At 42.4% G+C, this 18,023-nt stretch overlaps 1 pseudogene; it reads right to left on the reverse strand.

The window, feature by feature from the left end:
- Positions 1 to 728: 728 nt before the first annotated feature.
- Positions 729 to 1,520, reverse strand: LOC134805586 (uncharacterized; annotated as a pseudogene).
- Positions 1,521 to 18,023: the final 16,503 nt, after the last annotated feature.

Genomic DNA, 18,023 nt, shown 5'->3' on the forward strand with positions numbered 1-18,023 from the left:
AACGGACATAAGTAATGTTAAAGTTATGAGAAAACGAAACACAATATGCATAATAAAAACTCAGCTTTGTTATTTATATATATTTTATAGTTATTATACGAAAATTAACAACAGGTATTATGAAATTACATTGTCTAGTATAGATTGAATGTTACGTACACAAAAAAGAAACGAGTGTTATTTTGGACTCACAGTATATAATAGTAATGAAAAACAGATACATATATGGAAATTAATTAGTTATGAATCAAGATAAACAGAGCAGAGGACCGAATGTCATGATATTAATTTCAAGTGGATATACATCATAATTTTACTTAATCAATTGTGATACGTTACGTTTAAAACTTTGAAATAGAAACCACTTTATTTTTTTTTATGATTGGCGGAACAAATAAAACGGATCTAACTTTTGGTGATAAGGTTCGTGCGCCGGAGTCATGCACGAAGTTGGATGGCCGAATGTCATGATTTATTTATATTTACATTAAAGATAGCGTTGATTAATAATTTTAATGTGGCAACATTAGCATAACCCTGATTAATACAGGGGTGGTTGGGAAAATAACATTATACTACTGGCAACACGGTAGGTAGTGGGGACACGGAACGGAGCCAGTTGGACAGGCTCGGGCAGTTCGTTCACTTGAGTCGAGGCGGTCAAAGAGGACAGACCGTGAAGGATTGGTCGGATCAGAGTAAATGCAAGTACCTCCATTCTTGTATTATTAATAGCAGAGTAACCATACTAGGAGAACGTTCACAGATGCTTTAAGCTTTTCGAGGTCATCCTTTCTATCAGTGCTGATTATGATGCCACCATTCTTCGTCTTCCTCATACCGCGAACGTGAAGTTTTAGGGCCTCTGGCTTGATTAAGTTTTGGATAAGGTGTTTGGTATCCTCACTAGTCTTTTCTTTATCTGCAGGGTAAATTGCGATGCTGCTAGTATTGGTAGGCACCACAGCCGAATTTTTCCCGGTCCTGACCATGTCGGCGAAGGATTGTTTTGCTTCGGTTGTTGTTTTAGCTTCTAGGCGCTGCTTGGGTTCATGAAGTTGGGTGCTAATGTTTTGTTGCTGGGACAGGGTATTCACTTGGGCTTGGCAAAGTAAAAAATTCTGTTTGACCGCTTGATACTGAACAGCCATTTGAGAGATTCCGCCCAATACGCTCTTACTAAGCGTGTTTATTCAAATTTTTTGGTCTGAATTTAACTTGCCCTCATTTGAAATGGTGCAAATTTCATTAAGGCGCCTTTCAATTTCGGACATCCATTTCTGTATTTCGGTAGTTGATACAATTTCGGCTCCTTGTCCTTCGGCTGGTGCTACGGCTACCGGGGTTCCTTGGGCAGTTTCCATAGCCGGTCTTCTTTCTGGAGGAGGGCTTCGCAGAGTCCGTGAACTTCTATTAAAGGCGTCTCTACCAGTCATCGCAGCGTTGTGAAATTGTATCCATTACACAGTCTGTATAACTCCACGTATATTCACAGTTTATAAGAAAAGTGCTGACACTGATTTGACACAGTTACAATTTTATTGTTATGAATAAATAAATGCGCAGTGGACACGACCGCCAACGACGGCAGTCCAAATATTATAATTATTCGTTATTCGTATATCGTATTTAATACGTAATTAAATATAATCTTAGGGGCTGTCCATGGATTTCGATCGCCCTTGAGAATTGATCAGGAGTATCGGTCGTCCTCAGGAACTGTGCATGGATTTCGGTCGTTCTTGAGGATTGTCCAGGAAAGTCGGTCGTCCTGGGGTTATCCTCGGAGTTACCTAGTTAAGGCAAGGTAGCTGTCGGGCTACCCCAGGATTGTCCAGGAATGTCGGTCGTCTTCCGGGGTTGTCCATGTGGTTCGGTCACCCTGGAGGATTGTCCAGGAATATCGGTCAGTTAAGCAAAGTGAGAGAATAGACTTGTAATTGTGTATCATGTTTAAGGTTAATGAACTATCTGTTGTCAGTTATCCTTATGTGAATACTTTTTGTACATTACTGTCATAAAATAAAGACAATTCCTTGTGACATGGTCAACTGTTTATGGGGCACATGGTCAGGTTGGCCGAGCTTTAGAGCAATTACTGTTGCAAATTTATTTTCCTTTTCAGATACGGCTCGCTCACACGGGGACGTGTGAACCGCAGGACGGCCGTGTCGGGGCGTGACTCCAGAAGGACGTATTGCAGCGTTACAGTTCATAGTTTTAGACGCCTGTATACAATTGATTAGCAATGTTTGGCTACTAGCAATGTTTGCTGTTTGGAAGTTGTAACGAAATTCATAGCGTAGAGAGTAACGCTGTCTATTGGCGTATTGTTGAACTAAGATGACAGGTAGAAGGCTTTGGAACGTCAAGAGGTTTCTCTTGGGTGAAGGTAGGCACGAGTTGGCATTTTTGTCGTTATGTTGGTAGACTGGTCAAGCAGGTTGACCAACTTGACGTTGAGGCGGGAGGACTGGAGCAGCGAGGCTCCGCCGCTGGTGGGCAGGCTTGATCGGATCGCGCTAGAGATCGGACGTACTCGTTATCCAACCTCGTGCCTAACTCGCCACGTTCCTGAAGGCTTATACCTGAAGGATTATTCTGAAAGCTTATAGAATTCCACGTTCTTTATCCATTTAGCTAAGTGTTTTATTCCAAGTGTTATTTTGATTTCTTATGTTTCATTAGAAGCTTACTTTTGTGAAATAAAGAAAGGATGTGTTGTTTTAAAAGGATGTGATCTTTTATTTTACAACAAATCACTGTGAAGTAATACATTGAGGTACTATGCCCACTGCCGTCGCCCGTGCCTCCGTCATATAAGACATTTAAACAGAAAAAAAATATTATACGATTTTTTAGACTAGATAGTTTTGGTGGGGTTAACTGATAGGTCAAATTCTCTACACCAGCGTTCTACGATCCGAAGAGCTGCCTGGGTGAGGTCGCATATTGTACTGGCAAATTTTCCTGATATTAATATTGCCAGATCATCAGCGTAGCCTATTGTGTAGAAGTGTTCCTCGTTCAGTTTGGTTATGAGGTTGTTGACTACTAGGTTCCACAACAGAGGTGACAGAACTCCCCCTTGAAGGCATCCTCGCACCGCCGCTACGGCCTGCGGTTCACCTACATACCTTATTGTCCTTTGATTTAGCATGTTCATGATCCACTTTATTAGTCCGGGTTCAGCGCCGTGGCTTTCCAAGGCGTTCCCTATACTGGAAAAATGGGTCTTGTCAAAAGCGCCCTCTATGTCAATGAAAGTGCCGAGGCACATTTCTTTGCCGTGGATGGCTCTCTCAATGCGGCTTACAACCATGTGTAGAGCCGATTTCGTAGATTTACCTGAGCTGTACGCGTGCTGGTTGTTGTGCATCGGTATGTTCTTTAGCGCTCGGTCCCTCAGGTCCCTGTCGCACAGTTTTTCCAAGGTTTTCAGCAGGAATGATGTGAGACTGATGGGCCTAAAGGATTTGGCAGCTGTGTAGTCGTTCTCACCTGGTTTAGGTATGAATACCACATTCACATCTCTCCATCTCCTAGGTACGTACCCCCAGGCTAGGCAGGCTGCCATGATGTCGGTCAGGGTTTCCTGGATGAGTCCTAGACCCCACTGTAGGAGAGCGGGGAAGATCCCATCCGGACCAGCCGCCTTGAAGGGATGGAAGCTGTCTATGGCCCACCTGAGTTTCTCAGCGGTGACGACTCTGTGCGCCATTTGCCAGTTGTTGTCCGTTGTACTGTATTCCTCGTCCTACTGATCTGCATCGGCGAGACTTACACATCCTGGAAAGTGAGTTACCAGGAGAAGGCGTTGGGTCTCTGCAGGGGTAGATGTATATGTGCAATCGGGTTTACGCAGTGAGCCCAATTGTGATGTAGGCTTGTGCGCTAAGGTTTTCCTTACCCGGTTGGCGTGGTCAAGTGTTTCAATGCTGCTGCAGAAGTTCCTCCATGACAGGGTTCTCCAGTACCGCAATCTCTTTTTGTACCTGGCCTTGGCTTCGTAGTAGTTATTCCAGTCCACCTCAGCCGTTGTGTTCATGGCCCTGTTGAAGAGTCTTCTGGTTTTCCCCCGGAGTCTCTCCAGTTCTGGGCCCCACCACTGGTGACCCTTTATGGCAGTCCTTGCCGGTGGTTTTAAGGGGCACGCCTTGTGGTAGCTGTCTACGAGGGTATCAGTTAAGATATTTACCTGCTGTTCTATTTGAGCCGGTTCCCGAAGGTCATCCCTCGGTGGAAGCCGGTCAAGGCTTTCCCCTAGGACCTTCCTAAAAGTGGCTCGGTCCGTTTTGCTGGGATTCCTCCGGGCGGTTGGTGTGTCTCTAGATGCTAGTAGATTGACGCGAATCCATCTATGGTCTGAGCAGGAGGCCTCCTGGGAGACGTGCCATCCCATAATTAGTTCACTGACCTCCTCCGAAGCCAGAGTCGGGTCGATAATCGTCCTGCATGGCGTAACTCTGCAGTGGATCAAAGGACACAGCAACTCACGAGGTAACGATGCAGCCGACATCCTGGCGAGAGGTGGCTCGGAACTGAAGGTGGCAGGACCTGAGCCAATCCTACCTCTGCCATATGCCTGGCTCCGGAACACGCTGCGACACAACACCAAGGTAAAACACCAACAATACTGGTCTAACCTAGGCACCTGCAGGCAGGCAAAGGAAGCCCTCCCGACACTCAATCCCAATCTGTCGCGGAGACTTCGACAGCTGAAGAGACCACAGCTCCGGCTTATAGCCGGGGCAATAACTGGACACGCCTCATTTAACAAGCACCTACTAACCCTACGTGTTACAGATAGCCCCCTCTGCAGAGCGTGCATGGAGGCAGAGGAGACAGCCGCCCACGTCATTCTCGAATGCCCATGGGTGGCAAAATACCGGGCACAACACCTCGGCTCACCGGGGTCTCTCCCAGAAGTCGTCGGCAACGTCAAGGGTCTGCTAGGCTTCTTGGTAGAGTTGGGTTGGCAGGAATAGTGCCGCCAACCCAATACGCAAAATAGGCGTGATAGAAAAATAGGATAGATCTGTGTAAATTATATTTAAGACTTTTAAATCAAATAAAGTAAAAGTAAGCTATTTTATTATATTCATTGCAAACAATGTATTCTAGGGTCATTTAATTACGCTGTTAAATAAGAATATGACTATAGATTTAGAATAAAAAGAAAACAATACTTGGAATAAAACACATTTATTATATTACTCACATTATATTCTGACACCGCCAAGATAAAATCCAGGACACCACTTATTAAATAAAATCAGCTTCTTCAAAGTATCACGATGCGACCACGATGGTAAAATAATAGACTGAAGGTGTGGAGTTTAGCCGTCCAGACTTCCGTCGCTAGCTAAAGTCAGAGCGAGAATCCCCTTCCACTGGGTGGACAGCCCTTTTTATGCTAAAATCCCCACCTTCATTCGTACTAAGTTTGTACAAGACAATTAAGACAACTTCCGGTTAGCAATATCAAATTAATTTACTTATAAACTACTGTAATAACTATTCATAATGTCAGATAATTAATTTAAGATTTATCTAAGTGTTATTTATAATTTATTACATCACAACTTTATTATTAACTAAAATGTACAAAGTGTACTTCCGGTTATCAAAATTAATTCACTATACGTTTAAGTACTTTTTATTAATATTCGTAATGCCTAATAATTAGTTAAAATTATATCTAGGTCTCTTTTGTTATTAATTATCTAACACGGCCATTCTGATAGATACTTCGTTCTCGAAGTATCAACAAATAATATTGATTATAATATACAAATTTCGAACAGGTACAAATCACAATATAATATACTCGTTAATATAAATATGTCGAATACCGATGGTCTCAAAGGCGGTAGGCGCGTGGGGTAGTATCTCGATGTATTACTTCACAGCTAAACCAGTATGCTACCATGCTACCAGTGCATGAAATAAACCTTAGGACTCGTTAACCATACTAGTGCCTACTATACTTCAGTACTAAATGTTTAAAAGAACTAATTGCTATGTTTAACTCAAGGGAGCGATATGAAAGTAAAAAGAAACCGTTTAAATCTTTATTCAAGTCAAACTAGGCCGGCTCCAACCCTACGCCTCTAACATGAGAAGATTTAGCCCTATATGGGACCGGCAACAAACTCAGAGGGACAAATCTTTTCAAAACAAGTTAAAACAACACATAACACATCATTTCTTTATTTCACAAAAGTAAGCTTCTAATGAAACATAAGAAATCAAAATAACACTTGAAATAAAACACTTAGCTAAATGGTTAAAGAACGCGGGATTTTATAAGCTATCAGAATAATCCTTCAGGTATAAACCTTCAGGAACGTAGCGAGTTAGGCACGAGGTTGGCTAACGAGTATGTCCGATCTCTAGCGCGGTCCGATCCAGAAGAACTACCAGCGGCGGAGCCTCTCCGCTCCCGCCTCAGTCAAGTTGGCAAACCTGCTCGACCAGTCTACCAACATACCGACAAAAACGCCAACTCGTGCCTACGCTCACTCGAGAGAAACCTCTCGACGTTCCAAAGCCTTCTACCTGTTATCTCAGTACAACAACACGCCAATAGATGGCGTTACTCTCTACGCAACTTTATTTCAACAATGCGCCAATAGACGGAGTTAGAGTTACTCTCTACACAACTTTATTTATTTTGTTACAACCAAATAATACGTAGCTCAACATTGCTAATCGATTTTATACAGGCGTCTAAAATAATGAACTATAACGCTGCAATACGTCTTTCTGGTGTCAGGGTCCGACACGGCCGTCCTGCGCTACACACGTCCTCGTGTGTGGGTGTATGCATTTGATTCTGTAACAAAATACTCAGCACAGTATCTCATCGCTCGGTCATTCCTGACCCACAATTTGGGTCTCACTCAAATTACTATTAAAATCAAACTTTGTTATCAATCAAACCAGAAAATAGTTCAAAGTCATTAATCAATCCTCATTTCTCTAGTCAAAAATAGTCCATCGAGCAACGACTTAATAAAAATAATCAGTAATCATCGCCGCTGTCTAGCGGATACACTCCAATAATCATCGCCTCCATCTGGCGGATACTCTCAAATTTATGTGAAAACAGAACAATCTCAAACATCAAAAACACAAATCACAACAGCTCTAATTCATTGCTCGACAGTGTCACTACCATTGTCATCAATATCAATTTACGGGGAAATTATCTGGCATTAAAAAAAAATCTTTGGTCATATGTGATCTAAATTTTTGTAAGACATCTTAAAACAAATAATATTCTGATTTGATAATGCCAATTTTACTCATATGAACACAGTACATAAACAAAACAACACCAGTCCTTCGGTGCATTGCCAGTCCTTCAGCAGATACCAGACCCTCGTCAGAAGTAACCATCTCAGCCGCGTAAGTGTATTGCCCAGTCCATCGGGCTTGCCTTCAGTCCATCGAAAGCAAAAGAGTAGTGCCCAGTCCATCGGGCGTGCCTTCAGTCCATCGAAAGCAAAACAGTAGTGCCCAGTCCATCGGGCTTGCCTTCAGTCCATCGAAAGCATGACAGTATTGCCCAGTCCATCGGGCGTACTTTCAGTCCTTCGAAAGTACAAGCTTTCAGTCCATCGAAAGCAAAAACAATGTTAAGAGTGAATTCCAAAAAGAAAATAAAAACGGTTCTTTAAATCATGTTACTCAGAACTATTGGTACTATCAGCGTCAACTGATCAACTGAAACTGAACATCACTGATCAAAATCACTAAAGATAGCTTTCTACTTTAGCTTTTACAACAGAAACTCAGCTTTCTACTTTAGCTTTAACAACAGAAACTCGCTCAAAACTTCTATGCAGAAGTAAATCCTCTCAAAATAATCCCAACAAAATGGGAACTGCTCACCAGATTAATAAAGCATGATGCACGCGTCCCAGTCAAAGGTGGTGGTGAAGTCCAACCCAAGCACGAAGGCTGATGCTTTCCGCCTTGCAGTTGCCGTTGCTGCGGCAGATGGCGAGATGCACGATGTAGTTTAACATAGCTGGCTGTTACTGAAATCATCATTAGCACGGCATCAGGTTTATCATGTAAGCAGGATAAACTCAAAGGTTTATTAAATGCAATGTAGCAGACAAAAAAAACATGTTTCCAATGTATACGGGACTTCAAAAATCTCAGAATAAAATTTAAACTTCAATGAGTGCGTTTTATTTCATTCTATGAACAAACAAACATGTGTTCCAAAAATAAGTAACACGGTAAAATGGGCCAATACGAAAAGTGACAGCTAATTAGTTACGTTAGACTGTTATGCTTCGCCATTACACTCATAATAAAATTCACTAATAAACAATTGGAACGAAACCTGTCCTTTTATTTCCAAATCTCCAGAACAGACGATACTGCACAGCTGCTTCTGTGTTACAGGTGTGATGGCGTCTGTAAGTTGTCCCTGCTCAGGTTGCAGCACACTGTAACATTAATTTTCATATGCGTAGCTCATGCTTTCATAGTATGCACGATTTGTGATCTATCACGGCATTACGGGCAATAATTTGTAGCTATTTTACTTATTACTAAACGTTACAGGTTAAAGATTACTAATCCTGTGCATTGGCAAATCAGCAGGATCAATTTCTAACAGTGCACTTTTATTTTCATGAAAATTCATATTTGAGGGTAGATTAACAAGTGAGCGATGAAATAATATCACGTCGCGATAGCCGATAGTTCGTTATAATTAACAATACGGATTTCACATCAAAATAACTTAAGATCACTTAGATTTAAATGGATTATAAAAATTAATTGTATTTTCATGAAAAATCAATTATTGAGGGTAAATTCACAAATGAGCGATGAAATAATATCACATCGTGATAGCTAATACTTGGTTTTAATGAGCAGTATGGATTTCAAATCAAAATAACTCAAGATCGCTTGGATTTAAATGGATTACAAAGAAACTTAACGATCCCAGAGATGACGCCACGTCACAACCGTTATGCTAGACTGCCTCAATAATAATTCACAATTTCACAATAATTCTCACCAAATAACATAATGAATTGCACTCACCTTTCAATGAAGGTTAGACACGTGAGCTTACCATTACCACGTGTCCAGATTATGGAATGTAGGTCACCAAAACACACGGAAATACACCACGCTCCCAGGTGGCTGTGCAAGCAATACATGAAACTCTGCATCCATCCCACTTCTGATGTCGAATACCGATGGTCTCAAAGGCGGTAGGCGCGTGGGGTAGTATCTCGATGTATTACTTCACAGCTAAACCAGTATGCTACCATGCTACCAGTGCATGAAATAAACCTTAGGACTCGTTAACCATACTAGTGCCTACTATACTTCAGTACTAAATGTTTAAAAGAACTAATTGCTATGTTTAACTCAAGGGAGCGATATGAAAGTAAAAAGAAACCGTTTAAATCTTTATTCAAGTCAAACTAGGCCGGCTCCAACCCTACGCCTCTAACATGAGAAGATTTAGCCCTATATGGGACCGGCAACAAACTCAGAGGGACAAATCTTTTCAAAACAAGTTAAAACAACACATAACACATCATTTCTTTATTTCACAAAAGTAAGCTTCTAATGAAACATAAGAAATCAAAATAACACTTGAAATAAAACACTTAGCTAAATGGTTAAAGAACGCGGGATTTTATAAGCTATCAGAATAATCCTTCAGGTATAAACCTTCAGGAACGTAGCGAGTTAGGCACGAGGTTGGCTAACGAGTATGTCCGATCTCTAGCGCGGTCCGATCCAGAAGAACTACCAGCGGCGGAGCCTCTCCGCTCCCGCCTCAGTCAAGTTGGCAAACCTGCTCGACCAGTCTACCAACATACCGACAAAAACGCCAACTCGTGCCTACGCTCACTCGAGAGAAACCTCTCGACGTTCCAAAGCCTTCTACCTGTTATCTCAGTACAACAACACGCCAATAGATGGCGTTACTCTCTACGCAACTTTATTTCAACAATGCGCCAATAGACGGAGTTAGAGTTACTCTCTACACAACTTTATTTATTTTGTTACAACCAAATAATACGTAGCTCAACATTGCTAATCGATTTTATACAGGCGTCTAAAATAATGAACTATAACGCTGCAATACGTCTTTCTGGTGTCAGGGTCCGACAAATACATATTATTATTTCATAATCATTGGTTCACTTGTAATTCATAATCGTAAATAATCATCCCATATCATACTGTGTACGGCCAATCACCCGCTGTCGATGAAGCTTAATCACCCGCGACAGTGATTCCGGACATCAGCCAAAGTAATACTCATAATAGTCACTTTATATTTCCGAGTATAATCATTTAACCACTCAATCATATATAACCATAATCGCTTATAATTAAAAATATTTTTAGTTATTCAAAATTTATTCTACAAATTCACCAGGCCATAGCCGGAGCTTGTCTTTCGCTACGGTTATGTTCCTTAAATAGCCAATACCTCTTAATGAATACCTGTCATTATCCTCTATGTTTATTATTTCATAAGGACCTTTATATTTAGGACTTAATTTATTATGACGCCTGTGGTCCTGATTAACATAAACAGTGTCTCCTATATTATATTGGATATTGTCCCTACGGGTTGAATCAAATCGGTCTTTTGAGTTTTGAGCTACTATTTTCAAACGCTGTTGTGCTAATAACCTATCAGCCCTAACATCTATTATTTCATCGTTATCGTGTAATACCTCATCTAACTGAGCCTGTACAGTGGGGATATTAGAGTTCCTACCAATAAGTAACCGCATTGGTGAAAATCCCGTTGATTTTTGCACTGTAGTGTTTAAAGAAAGTTGGACTTTACTTAAAATGTTCGGCCAGTCTGACACATCAACACAGGTGGTACTTAACATGTTAGTTATTGTGGCCACATAACGCTCAACCTGCCCATTTCCACGAGGTGTTCCCGTGGAAATTAAGTGATGCCTAACTTGCCATTCTTCGAATAATTCTCGTATTGGCCGAGAATTGAAATTGGTGCCGCGGTCAGTAACGATTAAGGACGGTGTTCCAAACATAATGACTGAATCACGAACTTTATTAACTAGTTCTTGAGCACCCATTGTTTTAAGCGGTTTTAAGATACAAAATTTGGTGAATCCGTCAATTATTATTAGCAAGTATTTGTAGCCATTGTTAGATACAGGAAATGGCCCCGTACAATCCAAATGAATCGTATGAAACGGAATGGGAGTTTTATCAATCGGATGCAGCATTCCTTGTTTTGGTCCACAATGACTTTTTTTCTCGATACAAATTCGACAGTGATCTATATATTTTTTTACAAATTTAGAAATTCCCGGAAACCAAAAGTACTCAAATATTTTCTGAAGGGTCTTTTCGGAACCAACGTGGCAATTGTCATCATGGAACAAACGAAGAATACTCAACCTGCTTCCTTTGGGTACATATAATTTCGGTGCGGATGTGGGATCTGCTTTGTAATATAAAATATTATTTTGAATCATGTACTGATTATTATCTAAATCACCCGACCGTACTCTTTCAATTAAAGCCTGAGTCTCTAGATCCCGATCCTGGGCAGTCTCTAACCAAGAACGAGGAGAGTCTATGAGATTAATAGATTCAGTTTTTGAAATTTCCGACTTTACATTATTTACAGTTTGTGAAATAACTGCTGACTTTTCATTAGATTCTGGGTTACGACTAAGGTAGTCTACATGACTAACATACTGGCCTTTCCTGTACTCGACTTCAAATGTAAAATCTTGCATATAACTCCACCATCGTGCTACTCGTGGAGATATATCTCTTTTATTAAACGTAGATTTAATTGCATTACAATCAGTAATTATTTTAAATGTAATTCCCAAAAGGTAAGCACGAAAGTGTTTTAAAGCATTGTATATAGCCAAAGTTTCCAACTCGTAGGAATGGTATCGAGATTCACAGGGGCTTGTTCTTTTACTGAAATATGCTACAACTTTATTTAAACCGTTATGTTTCTGTAGAAGTATCGCGCCATAGCCTATTGAACTTGCATCAGTATGTAATTCCGTCGGTAATTCTGGATTAAAAATGGTTAATAAAGGTTCTTTTGTCAAATGGTCAATTACATAATCACGAGCCACCTGTTGTTCTGATCCCCATTCCCACTTTTGGTCATTCTGTAGTAGTTTAGTTATACAAGCCGTTCGATAAGCAAATTCCGGTATGAAACGCCTAAAATAACTAGCAAGACCCATAAATTGCCTAACCTGTTTTACGTTTGCCGGGATAGGGGAATTAACTAAAGCAGATATCTTTTTTTCACTCGGCTTAACACCTTGATGTGATATGGTTCTACCCAAATATTCGACACTAGTTTCAAAGAATTTACATTTTTTTATATTGATGGTGAAACCTGCATCATTCAAGGCCTTAAGCGTTTGTTCTAAATAATCAAGTCCCTCTGAAATAGTCGTAAAAGGTATTAAAAGATCGTCTATGTAGACTAAAAGAAATTTTAAGTGCTTTACTGCTTTTGTTATGGCTTTTTGAAAAACTGAAGGACCATTGCATATTCCGAAAGGCATCTTTATAAACTCGTATTGATTATCATTAGTAACAAATGAAGTGTATTTTATGGCTTCCGGTGCTACAGGAATCTGGTAAAAGCCGTTTTTCATATCAATGGAGATAAAATAATGTGCTTTTCCTAGACGATCAATCTGGTCTTCGATGAGGGGAAGAGGGTACCGTTCCTTTTCAATTATTTGATTTAACGATCTATAGTCAACACATAATCTGTCGCTGCCGTCAGCTTTTTTTACCAATAATACAGGACTCGCAAACTCAGAATCACTTTCCCGTATGATATTTTTACCAAGTAAATCGTTACAAATATTTTGTACCTTCTCCCTCTCAATCGGAGCCATACGATAGGGCCGATAATGAATTATTTTATCACTTTTCAATCTAATATTTAGTTGGCCTGTCTTTACTGTGCTCATATGATCGTCTGCCGGAAAAATAGAGGGATATTTTTTAAAAATATCAACTACATTATCCTGCAAAGACTTATCTAAGTGTTCAAGGCGCAATAAGAGATCAGTCATTCCGAAATTATCTTCAATTAAGCAAACTTGGGGCTGTGGCTCATTATTTTTAGTTCGTACTAAAACACTACCGGTCGAGTCCGTTACTAACGCTAAGTTCCCATTCTGTACCGCATTTCGGCCTATTAAACAGTCATAGTGAAGATCATCATCCTTAACTACATTAAATTTTAATTCTATACATACGTCATGTGTCCGAATTGTTGCTTTTGTTGTAGCAAAAACATGAAGCTTTCCATTGCCTACACCATCATAATATAAAGAACAAGGTAAGAAGGAACACCCAAGACGTTTCGCCACCGATTCTTTAATAACACTACAATCAGCTCCAGAGTCCAACAATGATTCTACTACAACGTCATTAATACAAATTTTTGTTAGTTTCTTGTCTAGTCACTTTGATTCAGATTCAGTGTTATTAATTTTTTTGTCTTGCTGTTGGGTACGCTGAAAACATCTATCAGGTGAATGGCCCATTTTTTTGCAAACTGTACAAGCCACTCGATGAAAACATTTATCGAACGAATGACCCACCTTGCTACAAAAAGAACAAGTGGTCTTAGTCGTTTGAATGTTTTCACTCACCGATTCCTTATTATTGGACTGAGGAACATTTTTAGGGCAGCGAACCATCAGGTGTCCATTCTTTCCACAAAGAAAACACGCTTTCTCTTCCCTACGTAAATCGTTACTATTTGATTTAAAACGTTTTAAATTATTTGAATTTGTCGATTGCGCAACAGTTTCTAAAGGTCTTTTCCTCGACGCCTTCTCATAAGAAGAAAGCAATGTTATCAAATCTTGAGTTGAACCTACCAAACTATTCAGGCTCGATATCCTTACATTTACTTCGCTTATACCCCCACATACAAGTTCGATCAACTGAGATTCCGTGAAAGCTACCTTAGTGTTACGTAATAACCTTATCTTTTCCCTAGCGTATTCACAATAGGTATCGGCTGAATCGGAAGTATACATAACAGCTTTAGACAATCTATCAGAAAGATTCTTTTTTTCAGGGTATAAATCTATAATGTCTTTACGCAAAACTTCCCAAGACCGTTCGGTCTCCGGCTCCCAAGTCTCGAACCATAATAAAGCAGAGCCCCGAAGGGCCTTACCGGCTTTGGCGGCTTGCTGAATGCTGCTCCATTTCATTTCAGCACCAAGCTTCTCGATTGATCTGCACCATGCTTCTGCTCCGTTGTCGTTCTTTTCGGGGTCGTACAGCGGCAGTGCGACATCATCGTGCCGCTGATTTGATGTCACTGCGTCGCGAATAGCTTTTACAAGCGATTCCAGAATTGGAGTTGGCTCCATGGCTTGTAAACATAGGAAAAAAGAAAAAAGAAATTAGGGGCGTGGTCTTAGGTATTTCTCTTTTTATCCATCCCACTTCTGATGATAGAAAAATAGGATAGATCTGTGTAAATTATATTTAAGACTTTTAAATCAAATAAAGTAAAAGTAAGCTATTTTATTATATTCATTGCAAACAATGTATTCTAGGGTCATTTAATTACGCTGTTAAATAAGAATATGACTATAGATTTAGAATAAAAAGAAAACAATACTTGGAATAAAACACATTTATTATATTACTCACATTATATTCTGACACCGCCAAGATAAAATCCAGGACACCACTTATTAAATAAAATCAGCTTCTTCAAAGTATCACGATGCGACCACGATGGTAAAATAATAGACTGAAGGTGTGGAGTTTAGCCGTCCAGACTTCCGTCGCTAGCTAAAGTCAGAGCGAGAATCCCCTTCCACTGGGTGGACAGCCCTTTTTATGCTAAAATCCCCACCTTCATTCGTACTAAGTTTGTACAAGACAATTAAGACAACTTCCGGTTAGCAATATCAAATTAATTTACTTATAAACTACTGTAATAACTATTCATAATGTCAGATAATTAATTTAAGATTTATCTAAGTGTTATTTATAATTTATTACATCACAACTTTATTATTAACTAAAATGTACAAAGTGTACTTCCGGTTATCAAAATTAATTCACTATACGTTTAAGTACTTTTTATTAATATTCGTAATGCCTAATAATTAGTTAAAATTATATCTAGGTCTCTTTTGTTATTAATTATCTAACAGGCGCGATATTATGACGTCGAGTTGCGGAAACCAAGCCCGCGAAAACCTATAACCTATAACCTATATCGTCCTGCATCGTTTGTTTACAAATGTTGGTTCAGCGCCTATATTTAGAATGTTTAGATTAGTAGTCACAAGATATTCAACAACACATTCTTACCTCTGTTGTTACTGGTCTCCATCCACAGCGGGTGGTGTGCTTTGGAGTCGGCCCCGATGATTATTGCGAGGCCTGATCTCTCGCAGTGGTTGACCAGTCGTTGTAGTTCGGCAGGCGGTGGCTCGTCCTCTCCGGGCATGTACGCCGAGGTAAGGACTAGGTCGCGACAGCCTGTTGGCAGTGGAACTTGTAGTTTAATCGCACACAGGTCTCTGGAACAGAATTCAGTGAGCGGTTGTACAATAATATTGTTAGTAGTTAGGATACATGCCCTAAGGACGGCATGTACCGTGGAGAAGTAGAGCTTACCTTTCGTGTCGGACAGCCCGCGTATGTATCCATTGCCCGCCCATGGTTCTTGTAGGAGGGCAACGGCTGTTGGCAAACCTACCAGACAGCGTCTGAGTTGGGCCGTAGCGGCCACGCTGTGCTGGAGGTTTGCTTGGATGACACTAGTTGGTGTCCATGTTGTCGGTGGTGGGGGCGGCATCTTGCATCTCCCCTCCCTCCTTGAACATGTCGGCCAACCCCGACTCTATCCAAGCCGACAAGTCCTCACCCTCGGATGATGTCCCGGCTGGTCCCTCACCAGTGCCAAGGAGCTCATCCTCCGAGAGTTCGGGTATCGTCGGCTTGGATAGAGGCAGGGGGGCAACTTTCTCCCCGGAGACAGACTTGCTCTGCTCGGAGGTGCCCGCGGCCTGTTCGCTGGGGACCTGTGCTCCCGTTACCCTTAGGGTGGAACCTTGCAGGGTGGGAGGCTGGTCCAGGTATTTGCCTCCGGGACCCCTGAACCTGAGGTAGACATTGCCCACCGCACAGTTCAGGGATCTCCCCCTCTCCATGAAGGCGGGGACCAGGTCTTCGGGGATTGTGAACTCGACAAACCACCCCTGGTCTTGCCGCAGAATTTGTATAATGGACCAAGACCCGACCTTGGCTCATTCGTTCTGGTACCTTAGTCCGTCAGCTGCCTGACGGACGTCTTTCCAGGACGAGTTGTTGATGTTGGGTATTAGGAGCCCGCACTTAATTCTCCTTGCCATCTCCGACTGGCGAACCGCCTTAAGGGAGATGTCTGGCAAGGTTAGGGCCTGTACACATCGCTGAGACCAGGCGGCTGAGTATTCGTCTTCTGCGGAGACCCTCAGCTGCCCCTCAGCGAAGATGGGCTTGCCCTTGAATTTGGGTGGCCTGGCTCCTACGAGGTTTCTCCTTGCCTCCTCCACGATTGCTTGGTGCAACCCGCGGAGGATGGCGTTGGAGTGGTCAGCGGTTATCTTCCCCGACTTCGCGTCAGTAATGACGATCGTCAGGTCAGATGCCGCTGCTTGTGCGTACGACAGCGGTTGGCTTGGGCTCACTAGTCGCTGCTTTTTGTTATCTCATTGCGGGGAGAAGGACTCATCTCGCATCCTTTTAGCAGCGGCTCGTGCGAGCTTACCAGGTCGTCGTTTGGGTGGATCTGCTGCCGAACCCGTAGGGCTGCCGCCCGACGTTCCAGCCTTAGGGGGTAGGGTGGAACCTTTTCCCTTCGGCGGAGGCCTGGCAGCAGCAACCTGCTTCTGGGAAGCCTGCACACCCACACCGGTTGCAGAGTGTGTGTCGGTGTTGGTGTGTTGCCCAGCTGCTGCTCTCGCGCTAGACGAGCTGCACGCCTCTGGTTCTTGTTTTGCTTCTTCTTGTTAGCCACCCCACCTTGACATTTAACAGGGGGGGGGGGGGGGGGGTTAGAGGAAGAAGAATTCACAGGTCTGGCAGGGTGAGGCTTCCCAGCAGGGGGTCGCTTCTTGGACCTTCGGTCCACTACCTGCCAGTCCTGGAAGGGATTTGGGCCGGTCTTCTCCCCGGATGAACTGGGTTGGGGACAGGCTGGGTTTTCGGTCTGACGCACTGTCACTGGAACAGCTTGTCTCGCCTGTGTGGCTTCACCATTAGCGATGGACGCTGCTGGATCTGCTTGGGGTTTTTTGTTAGACCTGGTATCCATAGTTCGTAACGATTAACTTCATCCTCATCGGCTCCCACCCTACAAGGGCCCACACCTTTGGGAACGCCTACTCACACATACTAAAAGGTGCTTTCAGTCGTTACGACACCGACTCGGGTATAGAAGTGAGAAGTTGGCTATTAGTTGCGCGACATCGGAAATGTGTGAAGGTGGGACGTAGGGTCGTCCAGGTCAGACGCCCTCCGCCCGATTCACCTAAACGCACTTCCTCAACATGGCCTTTCACCACCGCATCAGCAGCCGAAACTGTCTCTGCGGCCCTCTCACTTCTCCCAGTGAGCCCACCTACGGTTCCTCACTAGACCATTTCCCGGACTGTGGCTAGTAGCCCGGGCTACGGGCCCTTTTGCCCGAAATTAGGGCCGAAGCAGACGTGTTACCACGCGGGTTGGCAATGGCTCAATCCCCAGGATCCCGTCATAACCTACCTGTGCTAGGACCTGCACAGTTGAGCGCCGTACGTAAGGACCTATGTCCTGACGACCTATGTCGTCAGTAGTAACCTACACCTACTGACAACACCAGTGTGGATGTTAGCCGCCACTAGAAAGAGGCACGAATGCCAGTCGCTAATGACGTTGCCCATGGACCGGGGGTGACAGACGGACCTTTGGGCAGGCCGGAG

This window comes from Cydia splendana, unplaced genomic scaffold (genome assembly GCF_910591565.1).
Source record: "Cydia splendana unplaced genomic scaffold, ilCydSple1.2 scaffold_45_ctg1, whole genome shotgun sequence".
In the NCBI taxonomy this organism is placed as follows: Eukaryota; Metazoa; Arthropoda; class Insecta; order Lepidoptera; family Tortricidae; genus Cydia; species Cydia splendana.